General features: G+C 50.9%; 1 protein-coding gene across 1 annotated transcript in view; it reads left to right on the top strand.

Moving 5' to 3' along the window:
• The first annotated feature begins 330 nt into the window (after window positions 1-330).
• Window positions 331-18,000, top strand: part of TEAD4 (TEA domain transcription factor 4) — a 69,523-nt gene continuing 51,853 nt past the window's right edge. The window contains exon 1 of the mRNA XM_076007764.1: window positions 331-503. The gene's annotated coding sequence lies outside the window, so the exon portion shown is untranslated. The remainder of the gene's footprint in view (window positions 504-18,000) is intronic.

Raw genomic sequence — 18,000 nt, 5'->3', positions numbered from 1 at the left:
CGCAAACTTGAGGCCGGGGAGGGAGGGCCCGCAGCTCCCGGCGCCGCCGCCGCGTCCCGTCAGGTGAGTGGCGCCCGCCCCGCCGCCCCCCGCCGCCCCGCCGCCCCGCCGCCCCCCGCCGCCCCCCGCCGCCCCCCGCCGCCCCCCGCCGCCCCTCCTCGCGCCCCGCCGCCCCCCGCCGCTCCCGCGCCCGCTCGTGCGCCGCGCTCCCTTCCTTTCCCGGTTGACTCACTCCTCCAGGAATAGGGATCTCCCCGTCTTCCCGGCAGTCCCATTCTGGGAAAACTCCTCCCTCCGCGCGCCGCTCCGCGCCCGCCGCTGCCCTCCCGCCCTGCCCTCCCGGCCGGCTCCGGCCGCGGCCCGCTGCGCGCTGACGCCCGCGGTGCCCGCTGCGCGCCTGCCGGCCGGGACTCAGCGGAGCCGCACGGGAGGAGCTGGAGCTGCGAGCGGAGCCCCGCGACCTGACTCAGAGCGCCCAGCCACCCTCCCGCACCCTGGGACCGGTAAGGCGGCGGGGCGGGACGACCCGGGAGTTTGCAGGACTTTGCCAGAGTGCGGGCGTCCGGTGTGGTGCGTGAGACGCTCTCCGGGACAGACTCGGAGAAGAGCGGGGCACGTGGAGGCGGCGCGGCTGAGGACGGGAGCAGCAGTGCGACTCCGCGGCTGGGGGTATACAGGGGTGTGTACCCCTCTCTAGAGTGTGTATAGTGTGCACCCGGTACAGAGGGGTGTGTACCAGGGACCTGGGGGGAAGGGAGTCCGGGCTGCTGCAAGGACTAGAAAGAGAGGACCGGGAGCACCAGCGACGCAGGAGACCCAGACCCATGTCCCTTTCTGCTGGGCCCCTTCTGGGTCTGGTAGAGAGCCTGGGGTAGGTGTGCTGCCCGTTCTCGTGCTAAAGCGATGATGTGAAAGTGGGCACCTCTGCAAGGGGCCCCACGCCCAGGGCTGCAGAAGCTGTTGGGTCCCCCGAAGGGGACTCTGAGTCAAGGGGACAGAATTTCCAAGCCCCAAGTGAACGTCCCCAGTGGGCAGTCCGGGAGCTGCGCACACGCACGCAGGGGCCTCTGGTGAGGGAGGGCACGTGGTGGCCGGCGGTGCCTGTCTCCCCGCTTCGGGTGTGTGAGAGGGTGATATCTGTTCCCGGGTGACTCACCTCGGCTCCCAGTGGGCGTGTTCGTTTGTGTGGATGTGGATGACAGAGTGTTTCTGCTGGAGGGGGCCATCTGCCCGGACGCGCTAGCGTCTGTGAGCAGGTGTGTGACAGGCAGACCGCAGGAGGCTGTCTACACCTGCCCCTTCCAGGCAGCTGTCCTTCGCAGGGACCTGGGTCCTGTGGCTGCAGGGACGGTTCGGAAGCAAGCTGGTAGAAGGCTGAGGGAAATTGAGGTCTTTGCCTGTGGGTGGTGGGGTGGGTGGAATGTTTGTGGGGTGGTCCCCCCAGAAAGATGGGACCATTCAGAATCTTGAGACTTGTGTAGACAGTGCTTTTATGTTGGCCTCGAGGACAAACAGATAGGGATGTATAGCAGCAACTACCTGCCACCGGTTCACCTCTCCTCGAGCTGAGCAGGTAACCCGGTGGAAGAATCTCGGTCTTGACGACTAGCTGGACTGCCCAGCGCTTCCCGCTGGAAGAGGAATGAGCTGCTGTTGTGCGCGTGCTTCTGTGTGGGTATGATGTTTAGGGCTTCTTGGAAAGAAGGAGCAAGGAACTGTCTCAGCAGGTGGGGCTCTGGGCCCTGCTCCCCGTCCACCCTGAGGAGGATATGGATGTTCAGGAGGATATGGATGTTCTGGTGGAAGCACCTCATCCTCTCACCTGCTCAGGCCAGGTGTGTAGCTGGTCTAAAAGCAGCATCGATAGAGAAGGAAGGGTTCAGATTTGGGGGCAGATAGACTTGGATACAAATCTTGACGGTCACTCACTACCTGTAAGTCTCAGGCTTAGTTTCCTAGTGAGTAAGGGGGGAGGAGTAGGGGGCTAATTAATATGTATCCAGAAAGTTGTGAAAATTCAGTGTATGCAAAACACCTATTAGCACGTCCTAGGGACCCCACAGGTATTGTATCCCATGTTTCCTCAGCTTATTTCAGCGAGGAACCTCTTTTTTTTTCTAGAGATTAAAGTGTTTTGAATTAGTGATTGTCTGAATACCCTTTGAGAAACTCTGCCCTATTTATTCATTATGTTTATTTAGCAGCCTGAACTGAACGTTTACTGTGGGCCAGGCCCTGCCATGTTCTTTAGGAGTCCACGGTGGCCAGTGGCCCAAGTAGAGGAGGGGGGCTGGCAGGGCTTTGTCACTGGGGAATACGCACGCTCCAACTCCTGTGTTTTTTTTTTTTTTTTGAGACAGAGTCTTGTTGGTTGCCCAGGCTAGAGTGCCATGGCGTCAGCCTAGCTCACAGCAACCTCAAACTCCTGGGCTCAAGCAATCCTGCTGCCTCAGCCTCCCGAGTAGCTGGGACTACAGGCATGCGCCACCATGCCTGGCTAATTTTTTCTATATCTATTAGTTGGCCAATTAATTTCTATTTATTTATTTTTATTTTATTTTATTTATTTATTTATTTTTTTGAGACAGAGTCTCGCTTTGTTGCCCAGGCTGGAGTGAGTGCCATGGCGTCAGCCTAGCTCACAGCAACCTCAAACTCCTGGGCTCAAGCAATCCTGCTGCCTCAGCCTCCCAGGTAGCTGGGACTACAGGCATGTGCCACCATGCCCGGCTAATTTTTTCTATATATATTAGTTGGCCAATTAATTTCTTTCTATTTATAGTAGAGACGGGGTCTCGCTCTTGCTCAGGCTGGTTTTGAACTCCTGACCTCCAGCAATCCACCCGCCTCGGCCTCCCAGAGTGCTAGGATTACAGGCGTGAGCCACCACGCCCGGCCCAACTCCTGTGTTCTAATTCCAGTTCTGCCTTGGCATCAGGGTGAACTTGTTGAATATTATTGGATACTCTAATGTCAGCACCTAACTCCCTCATTTTAAAGATGGGGAAACTGAGGCCACTAGAGGGTCAGTAACTTGCTTAATGTCACATAGCTTATGAGCGGCAGAGCTGGGACTAGAAGCCCTTGCTCTTCGCTGTCTCCTGCTCTGTGGATCGCAATGCGCAGACACCCCCCAGTTCCCTCACCTGCCTCCATCCCACTGGTGTGGAGGCTGGCGCAGCCCACCGTCCAGAGCTCAGATACGGTCGTCTGGTGGAAACACTCCCCTCCGGCCCAGCTGAAGGCACACAGCTGCTGGCGAATCTGAGGACGCTGAGTCTGAAGGGGCCCTCGGGTCTTTAAGACACATCCTCCTTTCTCCTTGGTGAGCTGCTCATCACCATGCCAGGTGGAGAAGGGTCCCCTCATCTTTTTAGATCTCCAGGGATGCAAATGTCACAGCCTCCCTTGGCTTCCATGCTGGAGTCTTGCCTCTCCCTGTGACTGTCACAAAGCAACCAGTATTGCCAAACCTGTGGCTCTTCCTCCTCCTTCCCAGTAGAAGTGGAGGTCGTTGGTCCCCAGCTTTGGTCCTTGTCTTTCGTGTAGTTGAGGTCAGTGCGGTGGCAGTTGAAACTTCAGGCTTGGAAGGGTAGCTTTACCTTGCCTGTCTTCCTGTGCCCCCTTGACCCTTTGTTGGCAGGGTTGAGACGACAGCTCCCTTTAAAGCTCTGAAATTGGAGCTGAACAGCTGCTCTCCAGCAAGGGGGGGCTGTGAGGGGGCTGGAACCAGCCAAGGGGCCCAGGTGGATGTGGGGGCAGGGTAGGGCTTTGTCACAGGGGAGCACAGAGTCTCCAGCTCCTACAGTCTAATTCCAGTTCTGCCTTGACCTCTTCTGAAATGACAGTTTGTCCTTTGTTTTTGGATTTTCCTGCTAGATATTGGGGAGATTCTAATCACACCTATGAGACCCAGCTGTGGGGCCTTCACCTAGTAGGGACTGACTCTTTGGGAAATTTTCCACTAGAACTCCAGTCTCTAAGATCGGTGCCCGTGTCCTCCCGCATTTAATATACACAGGCTCTTGGAAAGGCAGGGGGATGGGCCAGGCTCCCCTGTAGCTTGGGCCAGCTCCTTGGCATGGCCTGGCCCCCTTGGGTGGGGACTGTTTCCTTTGACCCAAACTTCATGGGAACAATAGACTTCAGAGGAGTCACCAGGGGCAGGAAATGGGAGCTGTGCTCAGGCTGGGGTGACCCCCTTGGGGGATGGGATTGCATATCCGGTAGAGCACTAGGGGCTGTGCAAAGGGCACTGGGGAGGGGCTGATGACACACAGGGTGGGCCTCTGGGGTGGGGCTCTCCTCTGAGGGGGCTGTTGACTCAGAGTGAAATCTGAGCCCTCAGAGCCCATTCTGTGGCTGAGTGTTCTGCTTTGTGTCTCTCTGGTGTCTGCCAGCCTTCACTCATGCCAAGCTTACCTCTGCCAGAACCTTCTCTTCCTCTTCCCTTCAATCCCCTGAGATGTCTCTCAGGTTCATCCTGGCCAGGATAAAAGGCTAGTGTTGTTTCCTCCTGGCTGGTCTCCACCTTGGCACTGAGCCTTGAGTAAGGGCTGCTGGGCTGCAATGCTGAGCAGAGGTCTGGGTAGGGGGTCAACAGGCCTGGGTCAGCTGGACAACGCGAAGGGATTTCTTTCTTTGTGTTTTTTGTAGGGACAGGGGTCTCACTATGTTGCCCAGGCTGGTCTTCAACTCCTGGCCTCCATTGATCCTCCTGTCTCAGCCTCCTGAGTAGCTGGGACTACAGGCACACACCACCACGCCCAACATGAAGGGATTTCTTTAGCCACAGTCAGAGCAAGATAGGCTGGAGGAGATTCCTGTCTCCGAAATGTGTTGGAATGTTTTGGGAGGCAGTGGTCTCTTATCTTGCTCCCTCTTTGTTTGTTTAGACCAGACTTGGTGAGAGGGCTGAAGCTGCTTTGGGGGAACTGCTTTTCATGAGTTCAGGTGGCCAGACTCATCAGGTCAGGGTCCTGGGAGAAGCGCAGAGTGACCGCAGGACTGCTGCCAGGGTCTGGAGGAGGAAAGGGTGGTGGAGAAAACACACACTATCCTGATTCATTTCTTCAAGGGGGCAAGGTAGGGATCCTGGAAATGGCAGGCTGCTCAGCTTCTTATTGGCCCCTGCCCAATTCTAGGTCAGAATTGTGAACAATCTTCAGAGACTTTGAAAATAAAGCTGAGATAACTAGGAGCCGACACGAGTTCACTCTACCAAGTCTGGGCAAAAAAAATCTAATTTGAGTGGAGGAATGTTCAGTAAGGATTTTCAGCCAAATGATTTTCTTGGGTACGAGAGAGAAATGTGACCTGGCTGATAGAGAGCAGTGACGTGGACATGTAGCTGGTTGAACCTTGGGCGCTGAGCTCGGGTCACCCTGGGGAGGTGTCTGGTCATATGCCACAGAGCTCTCTCTTTGTCTTTGTCTTTTTTTTTTTGAGACAGAGTCTCACTTTGTTGTCCAGGCTAGAGTGAGTGCCGTGGCGTCAGCCTAGCTCACAGCAACCTCAAACTCCTGGGCTTGAGTGATCCTTCTGCCTCAGCCTCCCGAGTAGCTGGGACTACAGGCATGCGCCACCATGCCCGGCTAATTTTTCATATATATATCAGTTGGCCAATTAATTTCTTTCTATTTATAGTAGAGACGGGGTCTCGCTCTTGCTCAGGCTGGTTTCGAACTCCTGACCTTGAGCAATCCGCCCGCCTCGGCCTCCCAAGAGCTAGGATTACAGGCGTGAGCCACAGCGCCCGGCCTGTCTTTGTCTTTGATGGACATTTCCATAGATACGAGAGCCTGTGTGGTCCATGTCCTCTGTTTCTCTTATTTCTCTGGGAGTTGAGGACAGCAAACATTGAGTGACAGAGCCAGGGTTCAAAATCATCTCAACTGTCTAGAATGCTGCAGTGAAGTAGAAAGATGAGATATAAAAGATGTTTTTTCTAACTTTTAAAACTAATACATGTTCATTGTAGAAAACTAGAAAGTAAAGGAATTCATAAAGGAGAAAACAAAGTGGTACATAGGACTACAACTCAGGGTTGACTTAGTATTTTTTAGGTCAGTGTCTCTCCAAATTTGTGTTTGTGCAAATCTGTATATTTTAACACAATTGCAATTATATTCTATCTAGTTTTTTCCCTACTGAACATTACATAGTAATACCATATGTCATATAAAATTATTCAAAAATAGTTTCAAAGATCTGAGTAACATTATGTGAATATACCTTAATTTATTTAACTGTGCCCGACATTGAGCAATATTAAACATATATACTTATCTCAAGAAGAAATCTAATAGGTTTAAATGCAAAATCCTGCATTTAAATTCAAAACATCAGTTGTATAAATATAGAATAGAGTGGAACTTACTCTCAATTCATGTGGAGGGGAAAAATTTTCGGGTTTTTGGTTGATGAAGGAAGGGGAAGGGAAACGAACATTTATTTTATTAAGTGCCTGCTAAGTGCCAGACATTATTCTAGACATTTCTGCGTACATCATCTCATATAATCCTCATTGCAGCCCTGTGAGATAGGGTTTGTTTGTTTCCTTGCTTTTGTTTTGTTTTCTTCTTTTAGAGACAGGATCTTATTCTGTCACCTAGGCTGGAGTGCAGTGGCACAATCACAGCTCACTGCAGCCTCAAACTCCTGGGCTCAAGCGATCCTCCTACCTCAGCCTCCTGAGTAGCTGGGACTACAGGTGCGCCCCACAACACCCAGCTAATTTTTAAATTTTTTTGTAAGGACAGGGTCTCACTATGTTGCCCTGGCTGGATTTGAACTCCTGGCCTCAATTGATCTTCCTGCCTTGGCCTCCCAAAGTGCTGGGATGATGGCGTGACCCCCCCCCCCCCCCCCCCCCCCCCGGCACCTGGGCTGTTTTGTGTTTTAACCTCTACAGAAGAGGAAAAAAGTTACATAGAGATTAATGTTGGGGTTGGAGTTTGAACCCAGGTTGCTCTGACTCTCCCTATCACGCCAGGAGCCCATATGGGCTGGGGGTGTGGAGAGGTCTGTGTCAAGGAAAACCTTAGTCCACTGAGCTCTGTGACACTCCACACTGGAAGGTACATACATCCCGATCCGTGTGTATTGGGCTCAGCATTATTGCGAGTGTCTGCATAGAGGCTGTGTGAAGAATTAGAACCTGCCTGTCATCTGGGTGCTGTCGGTTCTCATTTCTAGAAGGCAGGCCCTCTTTGTGGCAATGGCAGATTAGGTTCATCTGATCTGAAGTCTGTTTCATTATGTGGAACTACAGTCAGCCCACCATGTCTGTGGGTTCCACATCCGTGAATTCAGCTGATCCTGGATTGAAAATATTCAGGGGGAGAAAATCTCAGAGTTCCAAAACAGCACAACTTGAATTTGCCACGTGCTGAGTACTACGTTGAATCCACGAGAATGAACTGCTGTGTAGGCATTGCGTTAGGGATGGTAAGCAGTGAGAGCTGATCTATAGTGGATGGGAGTCCCTGGTCATCTAGTAGGTAGGAAAAAATTAAGTAAAATAAAATTTTAAAAAATCAGGAAATAAATTTAGAAAGAATATGGGAGGATGTGCAGAGCTGATATGCAGACACCACGCCATTCTCTATCAGGGACTTGCGTGTCCCTGGGCTTTAACCATCTGTAGGGCGTCCTGGACTCAATGCCCACAGGTCTTGAAGGACAGCTGTACGCAGTTTCTTCATGGAGGACTGTGTAGAGCTTGTGTGCTTTGGGAGAGGCCTGTGCTCTGGTGGGAAATTAGACTAGATGATCTCCAGGGCCACTGCTTCCTGAAAGATTTTGTGGTCCTAGGTTTCAGTTTCTCCGCATATTAGCAGACGATGTGTGAAGTGTTTCCCTACTGTATATTTTGGCATCCCTGCTATAGGGAGGGAGTGCTAAACTGCAGCTGGAGCTGGAGGCAAGGCTGGGAGCGGCCAGGTCAGAGCAGCCAGAGAAGGCAGAATGGGCAGATGCAGGAGTGAGTGCCTGGCTCCCTAGTGACCTTTGTCCAGGCTGTCAGGGACCAGCTGCACCTCGGTCCTGCCCTGAGGCAGACGGACAGGGAAGACGACTCCAACACAGTGCAGACTCCAGAGCAGTGCTGTCCAGTAGAAATGTGACACAAGCCAGATGTGTGATTTTAAGTTCTCTAGGAGCCACATTTATAAAGTAATAAGAAACTAGTAAAATGAATTGTAATAGTATATTTTATTTAACATGCTGTGTCTACAATACTATCATTTTAACACATGATTGGCCCTTTTGTTACAACAGAGGGGTCCGTGTGCCATTCTGTGGCGAATGTATTTTGCTCTTACTCTGTAAACCTATTTGTCCTTCTGCAGTAAACTTTGGTTCATATATTAAAAAAATAAAAAATAAAGCACTTTTATAAGAGAATAAAAAAACAAAAATGTGATCAATAGTAAAAAAATATTGACGAGGTAGTTTACATTTTTTTCATACAGAGTGCTGTATTGTACGCTTAAAAGCACATCTGAATGCAGACTGGCCACATTTCGAGAGCTCGACAGCCACATGTGGCGGGTGGCTGCATTTGGAGAGTGCAGCGTTAGAGCCAGCCTGCCTGGGTTTGAATCCCTTTTCTGCCACTTAGCAGCAGCTGTGTGATCTGGGCAAGTTGTCCCTCTGCAGAATAGGGATAACAGTGATTTTTCTTGTTTTTGTTATTTTATTTTATTTTTTGAGACAGAGTCTCACTCTGTTGCCCAGGCTAGAGTGAGTGCCATGGCGTCAGCCTAGCTCACAGCAACCTCAAACTCCTGGGCTCAAGCAATCCTCCTGCCTCAGCTTCCCAAGTAGCTGGGCTACAGGCATGTGCCACCATGCCCGGCTAATTTTTTTCTATATATATTAGTTGGCCAATTAATTTCTTTCTATTTATAGTAGAGACGGGGGTCTCGCTCTTGCTCAGGCTGGTTTTGAACTCCTGACCTCGAGCGATCTGCCTGCCTCAGCCTCCCAGAGTGCTAGGATTACAGGCGTGAGCCACCGTGCCCAGCTGGATAATAGTGTTAATAGAACCAACCTCATACAGTTGATGTAAAAATTATATGAATTAATATTTGTAAAGTGCTAAGTTCTTTGCCTTGCACAGACTAAGCATTGTATAAGCGTTTGTCAAATAAAGGACCTAGATGGTTCTTAAGAACTGTACAAGCTGGAATTTGTAAGAGGGAGAGCCCAGTGATGTGCTTGGAAAAACCCAAGTGTAGGGTGGCCCTGTGACGTTTCCAGTAGGCTGTGCCTATACCACAGTAGTTGTGCATAATAAAGTTGATTTCACATCAGAAGAACCTAATCTCCTAATTGCTGCAAAGAGAGCCTGCCTTCTGGAAGTGAGAAATGACAGCTCCCTAATGATGGGACAGGTTCCAGTACCTGAGCAGGTGTGTCCTGAGCATCTGTCTGCCTGGGGCCTGGAACTGTGCTGGGTGGCATGCAGGAAACAAAAGCATCCTCCAAAATGCACCATCATAAATTGCATGACCTCATGTTGGAACGGGAGGCGGGTCACTTCCAGCACTTGGAGGTTTAAGCAATAGTTGCTGCTTATGCAAGAGAAGAAGTAAAGCTGTGCCAGCGTCCTCCCATACCCTCCTCAGAACATGCCCGCCCCACAGCCAGCTCTCCTCCCTCGGCATCAGCCCCCTCTGCCTGCACCTGCCCTCAGCGGATCTGCCCTCAGCCGGTCCACAGCAGCCACAGAGCACCCACGGGGTGCCCAGCACTGTGCTAGGTGCAGCAGGGAGTGTGGAATCAAAGACCTGGCCCTTGTTCTCAAGGAGCCTTGCTACCCAGCAGGGGAGACAAACTGTGGATAGCTAATGACAGGGTGAAAGAAGGGCTAATTAGAGGCACAAATAGGTGCTGGTGGGGGTTTCTGGTAAAGGGTAATTCATTCCGGTGGGGCCAGGAGGGGTCAGGGAAGGCTTCCTGGAAGAGGAGGCACTCAAGCTGGCTTTGAGGATGGGTAGGGTTTTGATAGCTGTGTGTGTGAGTGAAAGAGAGGGAGAAATATCAGTGAGATATCAGTGAGAAATATCAGGGAGAAATATCTCCTCAAATCAAATGTAGTGATTTGAGGGCTATAGTCTTGAAATGATGAGAGGAGGGGGAGATAAGTCAGTTTTGTAAATGAGGTGGATTTGAACTGGGTCCTTTGGGCAAGATGAGGAGGGCTTATTTTAAATTTATTTTAATTTGCATATGGCAAAATGGACTGCTTATGGTATAGAGTTTTATGGGTTTTGACAAATGCACAGAGTTGTGTATTGACCACTACACTCATGGTGCAGAACAGTTCCACCCCCCACACAGTTCTCCCCTGCACTGCCCCTCTGAGGCCAGCCCTCCCCTCCCCCATAAACCCATCCCCAGCAATGCCGATCTGTTCTCCGCTCCTGTGGTTTTGCCTTCTCAAGAATGCGTGTAAATGGCTGCACCGTGTGTAGCTTCTTAAGTCTGGCTCCTTTCACTCACCATAATGCCTTTGAGTTGTCCAAGTTGTCACGTATCAATAGTTTGTTCCTTTGCATTGCTGAGTAGTAGTCCAGTGTGTGGATGTACCACAGTGTGTCTGTCCATCACTAATGGAAGGATGTTTGGGTTGTTTCCAGCCTCTCTTGATTATGAATAAAGCTGCTGTCAACGTTTGTGTACATGCGTTTGTATGAATGTGGGCTTTCATTTCCCCTGAGTGGGATTGCTGGGACATGTGTTATGTGTACGTTTAATGCTTGAAGGAACTGCCAGACTGTTGTCCAAAGTATACCATTTTCCATTCCCGTCAGCAAAGTGTGAGAATTCCGTTGCTTCATATTCCTATAGCACTTGGTATTGTCAGGTGGTTGGTGGCATTTCCCCCTGTCATTCTGGGTGGGTAGTAGAATCTTAATTGTGGTTTTAATTTGCATTTCCCGAATGCCTAATAATGTTTGACATCTTATTATTTGCTTATTTGACATTTGTATAACTTCTTTGGTGAAATGTCTGTCCAAATCTTTTGCCCATTTTTCTTTTGATTGTTTTGAGAGTTCTTTAACATTCTGGATATAGGCCGGGCGCAGCAGCTCACGACTGTAATCCTAGCACTCTGGGAGGCCAAGGCGGGCAGATCGCTCAAGGTCAGGAGTTTGAAACCAGCCTGAGCAAGAGTGAGACCCTGTCTTTATTAAAAATAGAAAGAAAATTAATTGGCCGACTAAAAATATATAGAAAAATTAGCCGGGCATGGTGGCGCATGCCTGTAGTCCCAGCTGCTTGGGAGGCTGAGGCAGTAGGATTGCTTGAACCCAGGAGATTGAGGTTGCTGTGAGCTAGGCTGATGCCATGGCACTCTAGCCGGGCAACAGAGTGAGACTCTGTCTCAAAAAAAAAAAAAAAAAAAATTCTGGATATAAGTCTTTTGTCAGATATGTGATTTATAATTTTGGGGGGAAAATTCATGTGAGGAGAAAATCTTCAAAAGATGATTGATGGGTGTGAGGAGCTCTGAGAGTGAGGCAAGAGTATGGCGTTTTGGGTTTTGGCCTTCAAGCACGAAAGTGGGACCACGGCCGAGTAGTAGGGCACATCTAGAGAATGGCCTATGAAAAAGAAGAGAGGCTGGGTGCAGTGGCTCACACCTGTAATCCCAGCGCTTTGGGAGGCCAGGACTTTGAGACCAGCCTGGGCAACATAGCAAGACCCTGTCTCTAAAAAATAAAATTAGCCAGGTGTGGTGGTGTGTGCCTGCAGGCCCAGCTGTACAAGAGGCTGAGGTGGGAGGATAACTTTTTTTTTTTTTTTTGAGACAGAGTCTCGCTTTGTTGTCCAGGCTAGAGTGAGTGCCATGGCATCAGCCTAGCTCACAGCAACCTCAATCTCCTGGGCTCAAGCAATCCTACTGCCTCAGCCTCCCGAGTAGCTGGGACTACAGGCATGTGCTACCATGCCTGGCTAATTTTTTCTATTCTATTAGTTGGCCAATTAATTTCTTTCTATTTATACTAGAGACAGGGTCTCGCTCTTGCTCAGGCTGGTTTCGAACTCCTGACCTCGAGTAATCCGCCCGCCTCGGCCTCCCAGAGTGCTAGGATTACAGGCAGGAGCCACCGCGCCGGCCATGGGAGGGTAACTTGAGCTCAGGAGTTCTAGATTGTAATGAGCTATGATTATATCACTGCACTCCAGCCTGGGTGACAGAACAAGACCCTGTCTCTTGAAAAGAAAAAGGAAGAAGAAAAAAGAAGAACAGGGCCTTCCATGAAGTTCAGTTCCTAGCTTCAGAATAAGAGGCAAAGCTGGGCATTTTGGTGTTCTGGGCATCCTCCCTGGCTGGCTGGCTGGCCTGGTCCACTCCTCATGGCCTACTGGGTCAGGTTGGGCTGGGCCCATCCAGAAAAACAAATGGTGCCCAGCCTGGGTTTCAGCCATTTCCATGGCCTTGTTTCCAAACCTGTGACCATGCATTCTGGAATGGGAGGTGCAGTGTTTGTCAGGCCTGCTGGGGTAAGCCACTGGGTATGTGACTGTGCAAGAGATAATCAGTAGGGATGAGTTTTCTGGGTCAGGGTGGGCCCTCTGTGATGATGACTCAGCCTAGGGTCTGAGGGCTTTTGGCCATTGCAGAGCTTCTAGAGCATCTCAGTCCTCATCCACGTCCACGGTCCCCGTCCCTGTCTGGGCAGGGTAGCTCAGAACAGAACACTTCTGTGAAAAATGACCAAAGCTAGGATGGATGCTGCCTCCTGCCTCTTGTCCAAGCTCAGTCCAGCTGTCCAGATGCTAGAGTCTTCATTCTTCTCAGGGACAGACCCTTTTCCAGAGCTGACTGGGGCAGGATGGGAGGGCAGAGCTGAAGAGTCCTGCCTTTCTGGAGCTACTAGTACCTGGCCGCTTCAGGGCACTGTGGGCTGCCTGTGGCTTCCCAATGCTCTGGGCCCTGGAGGGTCACTCCAGGTGCTTAGAGATCCTGCCTGCCTCCTCCTCCTCCCTGGGCAGAGTGTGTGCTGAGCCCCCCCAGGGTGGCTGTGCTGCATGGGCACCTGGTTTGGGCTGACCCTCTGGTCCTGGCAGGATGAGGACAGTCCTGTTGTCTCTGGGGGAGCAGCTGATTGAGGGCAAACCCACCTTACGACTGGGGAAACAAGCATTGTCCCTGGCTTTGATGGGACTCCTTCTGCTAAATCAGCTGTTTTGAGATCTGAATTTCCTAGGACATGCCTGTTTAAAGTGAAGGCACTGGTTTGGTTTGGTTTGGTGCTCTTGCCCCTTGAGTGCTATACTTTTGTAACTTTTGCTTCATTTTAGAACCCTGAAGAAAGGCCACAAGAGAAAAGAAGTACAAGGCTTACTCTCCCCACCTTTCTTTGGGGAAAAAAAAGTATATGTCTATATATAGAGAGAGACTCTAATTTTTTTTTTGAGCAGTTTTAGGTCTGCAGAAAGTCCAGTTCCCATATTTACGTTCCTCCCCAGTTTTTCGTATTATTAACATCTTACATTAATGTGGTACAACTCGTTGCAATTGATGAATATGGATACATTCTTATAGTCCATAGTTTACTTTAGGGTTCCCTCTCTGTGTTGTACATTCTATGGGTTTTTTTCACAGGTGTCATGGAATGTACCCACCATTATAGTACCATACAGAGTAGTCTCACTACCCTAAAATTCCCCTGTGCTCCACCTGTTCATCCCTCCTTCCCTCCTCCCAACCCCTGGCAACCACCGATCTTTTTATTGTCTCCATAGTTTTGCCTTTTCCATAATTGAATACAGTAGTCTTTTCAGATAGGCTTCTCTCACTTGGCAGAGTGCATTTAAGTTTCCTCCATGTCTTTTCATGGTTTGACAGCTCATTTCTTTTTTTCCCTGAATAATATTCCATCTGGTCTCCCTGCCTTTTCCTTTTGCAAATGGGGGCACTGAGGCCCAGCGAGGGAAAGTGAGGAATCTGTGGCAAAGCTGAGCTTGGAGTCTAATTCGCCTTCCTCCACAACTTCACGACCTGTTCCCTGTTCGAGGGGCCTCTGTGCTGCGCCTATAGCAGGGAGGGCCCCCCTCCCCTGCCCCCAGCAACCCCCTGCGTGACCTTTGCACTAGGCCTGCGGACACCCGTGCCTGGCTGCTTAGAAGGGGTGGCTGGAGGGCAGGGTCCCAGCCTCCTCTCCTGGGGCTGGGTGTGTCCCCTACCCTGCTGCCCCGCCTGGGGGCTGGGCTTGGAGCCTGGAGCCACTTAGGAATCTTATCTTCCCCCTTTCTCTGAGCTGCCTCCCACTTAAGACTCCCGGGCTGGCCTGCTTCCCAGACGTCTCTCCACCTGCTGACTGACCTCCCCTGTCTTCCTTCATTCCTTCTGCTCCTTCCTTGAGCCCACAGCTTGAGTGGCCATGACCGTGAATGTGTGAGGAGCCCTGGGCTCTGTGTTCCTGTCTGAGGGGCATGATTGGATTTAATCCTCACAACAGTCAAGAGATAACATTATTCCTGGAGGGTTGGGGTCTCCGACCTTGTCCCGAGGCACCCTTACCCTGGGAAGGACGGGGCCTTCTCTCTCCCACCCCCTCCCCAGGACGGGAGTCCCGCAGAGAAGCTGGGTGTGATGGAGGCGTCCGCGGAAGGGTGGTCCCGCCCGCCTTGCGCTGCTCTCCAGGGCTGACTGCTTTGTCTCGTGGCCGGCCGGTCTGTGAGTTGCAGGACAGCCACATAACATAGCTGGTAAGAAGCGGGTTTTAGCCAGGTCGTGTGACTCTGAGGCTGCTTGAAAGTGTACTAGACTTCCTGCAGTCCCTTGCCCAGAGCCTTGTGCCCCTCTCCTCTGGGACAGGAGGGGCACTGCTCAGCATAGGGGGACATCAGGCATGGGGACACCTATGTTTTGTAAGGTCTTGTCTCGTTTTTAGAAGGGCCCTTTCCTGGCCTCTAGCAAGCCCTGGCCTGGCGTTCTTAAGTCACATTGGCGTCTCTTCTTTCCAGCAAAGTATGTGGCCCAGCCCAGCCTAATCCAACCCACTTTTCTGCTGGGGTGTTTCCCTGTCCTTCCTTTCATCCCTAGGGACTCACCTGGCGAATTTCCTGTCTTGTCTGTCTTCATTTCCTGCTGTGCCCAGGCCATTTCCCTTTGTCCTCTGTATTTGGGGCCCAGGTTCCCCTGTGGTGCCGCCTTTCTTCTATCCACATCTTCTTATTCCCTTCCTGGTACCCTTTTAAATAAAAAATTGCAGTGGCCAGCCACGCGGCTCACACTTATAACCCTAGCAGTTTGGGGGGTCGAGGTGAGGGGACAGCTCAGTGGACAGTTCAGGGGCATTAAGTACATTCACGGTGTTGTGCTGCTGTCACCTCCATCCACCCATGTCCATGTCATCGTCCCATACAGAAACTCTGCCAATTAAACAGTAACTCTCCATTGTTGTTTTTATTAATGGAACCCCTCCTCCCACCAGCCCCTGATAGCATCTGTTCTATTTTCTGTCTCTATGAATTTGCCTCTTCTAGAAGTGGAATCAAATCGTACAGTATTTGTCTTTTTGTGTCTGGCTTATTTCACTTAGCATAATGTTCTCAAGGTTCGTCCACGTCTATGTCAGGCCTGTGCCACAATTTCATTCCTTTTTAAGGCTGAATATTATTCCACCGTATGAATAGACCACATTTTGTTGATGTCTGTTGATGGATATTTGGGCTGTTTCCACCTTTTAGCTATCTTGGTGCCTTTTGACATTTTTCTCTCTACCAGGCCTTGAGCTCAGCATTGTTAAAATCCTCCCTCTCACCCAAGATGTTGACCTACAATGGTTTAACATGCTGCTCTCCCTAGGTGCAGTCGGTTCTTGTTACTTGTGGTAGCTATGTTGTATAATTAAGTTGGTGCGAATGCTGAATTAGCACATACTGAACCATTGCTCCTAGGAGAGATACAGGGTTAGGTTCCTGCGAGCCTGTGGTCGCAACATTTTGTTAGTTGATTAATTTACAACTTTGTTTTATGTGTGTTCCTATTCATAGACACCTTATTTAATATATATTGTTGATTCATTAATGCAGAACTCACACACTCACAGCCAGTAGCACTGTAACTCATGCCTGCACAAAGCTTATCTGAAAAATGTATTCTCTCCCTAAGGCACATCACAGCCGTCGTGCACCTGGGAACACTAGACAGCACTTCAGTGCTTGGGGCCATTTTAAAAAGCAAAATCACCAAAAAAAAAAAAAAATGCAAAAAATATGTCACTAAATAGACTGTGAAAAGGACACTTGCTTATGGCATGAGAGCCAAGACCAGTAGGCAAAGTGCAGCTTTGACCTCTACTGGGAACATGCACATAAGGCGATTCTAATTTTTGGCCTCTCAGCACATGTGTGTGTCTGCGAATGACTGCAAAAGTGCTGCGAATATTGATTTTGTGATTACAAATTTTAGTGAGTGGGCAAATTTGCAAATACAGACTCTGTGGATATTCTGTGATTGATGAGGATTGACTGTACTTGCATCTTCGTGGGTGACTCTGGACCCTTCCCCTGCCCCTGGATAGAAGGATGGTGAGGGCAGGACCATGTCTTACTTGACTTCATCCCTGCTTTAGAGTCCGTTCTGTGTCACTATTACAGATTACCACAGACTGGGTAATTTATAAGGAATAGAAATGCATTTCTTACAGTTCTGGAGGCTGAGAAGTCCAAAGTTGAAGGGCAGCGTCTAGGGAGGGCTTCTTGCTACGTCATCCTATGACAGGAGGTGGAAGGGCAAGAGAGCACTGGAAAGAGTAAGAGAAAAGAGCCCTGGAGGAGCTGCTAAATGCATCCTTTTATCAGGAATCCGCTCCCGCAGCAAGGCATGGATGCATCAGGGCAGGGCCCTCATAACCCAGTCACCTCTTACAGCCTCACCTCCCAACACTGTTGTGCTGGGGAGTAAGTTTCCACCCAAGGACTGTGGGGGACGTATTCACACCAAAGCGGCACCCAACGCCTGGCACGTAGCACGTGCTCAATGTGCAATTTTCATTGGGTGACTAGAAGACACAAAGGGCCGAGCACTAATGGTGAAGCGTTAGGCGTGGAGGTCAGCAGAGAGGGAGATCACTCGGGCCAGGTCACCTGTTCGTCTCCATCCTAGGAGCAGGCCCTGTCCTGCCACATGCAGGGCATCCAGTGATGGCCATGGCAGTTGCATTCACATGCCAGAAAAGTACAGGCCTGAGATTTGGCTCCGGTCCCAGTTTTAACCAGCTTGTGGCTTTTTGGCAAGTCGCTTCTCCTCTCAGGTGAACTGGAGGGCAACTTTCTCCCTGTGGTTCTTTCCTCGCACAAACCTTGGGAACCCTGCCCCCCCCAGCCGGGACCTTCGCCAGAGGCTGTGGGAGCCGTGGGGCCATGCAGAGAAAGAGCCCAGCAAGGCTTTCACGTCGCAGAGAGAAACGTCTCTGGCTCCCTCAGTGGCCGGTCTGGGTCTGGTGTCCCTCTCTGTTACCCTCACGCCTAACTGCATCCCTCGTGCTGCAGAGTCAGACCAGTTCCCCCTCCTGTCATCACAGAAGTGTTGGTGAAACAGCTGAAAGCAGCGCGGTAGGCAAGAGGTGGCTGCTGCAGGGAAGGGCTTCAGAGCCTCAGCCCGGCGCTGCCCTTCCTAGTTCTGGGGCTTGGGCACAGCTCTTCGCCCAGTAACCTCAGCACCTTCCCCTGAGGCAGTGTCAGCGCCTCGCGGGGATGTGGAGGGTGGGGGAAGATGCAGTCCAGTGCTTAGCCCGGGGCCTGGTGCAGCATTGGCATTTGAAACTGTCCCCTCCTAGTGCTATATGAACGTAGTTCACTCTCTGGGGAGCAGAATGTGTGTGTCCCTCAGAGTCCTGGGCACCTCCTTGACATCCAGGCCTTCCGCGAGTGCTGGGCTGCCTGAATCTGTCCTACAGGGCATGCGCCGAGGGAGAGGCGGCACGGTGTGCCAGGAGGTGCACCTCCCACTCAAACCCGGTGCCGCCTGCA

This window comes from Microcebus murinus, chromosome 10 (assembly GCF_040939455.1).
Source record: "Microcebus murinus isolate Inina chromosome 10, M.murinus_Inina_mat1.0, whole genome shotgun sequence".
NCBI classification, from domain to species: Eukaryota; Metazoa; Chordata; class Mammalia; order Primates; family Cheirogaleidae; genus Microcebus; species Microcebus murinus.
Note: the sequence above shows the minus strand (reverse complement) of the source record. Positions and strands in the feature narration are given on the sequence as shown.